Source organism: Colletotrichum gloeosporioides (genome assembly GCF_011800055.1).
Source record: "Colletotrichum gloeosporioides strain Lc1 chromosome Unknown consensus_114, whole genome shotgun sequence".
In the NCBI taxonomy this organism is placed as follows: domain Eukaryota; kingdom Fungi; phylum Ascomycota; class Sordariomycetes; order Glomerellales; family Glomerellaceae; genus Colletotrichum; species Colletotrichum gloeosporioides.
The window spans coordinates 142,437-144,435 of NW_025544759.1; positions in this window are offsets into that span (position 1 = coordinate 142,437).

Here is a 1,999-nt window from a genome sequence, read left to right on the forward strand (position 1 = left end):
CTATTAGATCTATAATTAATTATATAACCTTAATATACTTATATATCTAGTTTTTTAATAAGTAGATCTTTATTCTTATAATAGTATACGCTACCCTATACTTTTATATTATTAATATTAAGTTTTATATTATTCTTTATTTTATAAGGCGTTTTATACTTAATAGAGCTATAAGGAATCCTATTATATATATAAAGAGTAGTATAGAAGGCTTTACTTTATAAGTAGTATAGTAAACCTAAATTATATAGTAAGGTTCTTATTTTATTAACTATAGTATATATAGTACGCTCTATAAGTCTATTAGGTTTATATATATAAGGAGGTCTTTTATTATATATTATACTGCTTTTAGTACATATTACTTTAAAGCGTTTATTATTAAATTCTCTACCTCTATTAGTAAATATTTCTTTTATTCTTTTATTATTATTATTATTATTAACTTCAGCTTGAAATTTAAGAAAAGCTTCACTAATAGTATACTTCTCTTTATCTTTAAGTAATTTTCCCTATATAAAATAGGTATATTTATCTATAAAGATAATAAAAAGGTTATATTTATTATAAGTAGTAGGCGTTATAGGTCTATATAAATCTGAAGCTATATAATCTAAGTAATCTAGATTTTTGTTATAAACCTGTTTTTTACTAGCCTTAGTTATAAACTTACCTTGATAACAGGCTTTATAGGGCTGTAATTTATTATTATTATTATTATTATTTATATTTATATTTATAATAGTATNTATCCTTTAATTTTAAAAGGCTTTGTATATGTATATGTCCTAGACGTTCGTGCCATAGTTAGAGGCTATTATTATTATTATTATTTATATTATTATTATTTGTAGTATTGTATATATAGTTANATATAGTTATTATTATTATTAATAGGAAATTAGAAGAAATATAAGTTATTTCGTTTTACCTCTATAGTAATAATATAATCTTTATTAATATTATATAAAATAGGTTATTTCTATATAATAGAAGTAATACCTAAAGAATCTAACTTAGATTAACTAAGTAGATTAATACCTAGTTTAGGTATATAATAAACGTTTTTTAATATTATATTATTATTATTAGGATATATTATTAAATCATTTTTTATAGTAGAAGTAAGAGTCTTTATTTCTCTCTATTTTATTGTTTTATTTATTTTTATAGGATTTTTTATAAGGTTATAGTTATTAACTATATGAATAGTAGTTGTAGTATTAATATAAAAATTAACTGTTTTTTTATTCTTATTATTATAACTCCTTACTTTTCCTTTTTCCTTAATAAAAGATTAGTTAATTAAATAACCTAAAGAAGGATTATTAATATTATTATTTATATTATTAGGAGTAGTATAGCTTATATTCTTAAAGAGAATATCTTCTTCTTCTTTATCAGAAGATAAATCTATTAAATCTATAGGATTTTTAGGATTATTAATAGATATATAGGGGGTAATATTATCTATAGTAGTTATATTAACTACTTCTTTTTCTTTATCCTTAGTACTAGTAGTAGAGGGCTTTTTCTACTAGTTAGGTACTTTTTTAGGATATAGAAAAGCGTAGTTTTCTTTAGTATAGTTTATTTTCTTATAATTTTTATAGTATAAACCTTTCTATTTTTTCTAAGGTTTTTTATTTATTTTATTTTTATCTTTCTTTTTATTATTTTCTTAGTTTTTATTTTATTTTTTAATTTTATTACCTTTAGTAGTAGTATTATTAACTACTTCTTTACCTCTTTTTCTCTTATACTTATCTATAAGATTAGTATATAAAGAGTTTAAGTTATAAATAGAAAGGTTAGTCCTAAGAGACTAAGTTATAAAGGTTATAAAAGCTTTATAAGTTTTATTTAGACTATTAAGTATATAAGCTATAACTACTTAATTTAGTAGTTTAAGCTTATTATAAGATAAGTTATCTATAAGTTCTTTTATTTTATTTATATAATCTTCTATAGATTTAAAGTTATCTAAAGAGGTATTAAA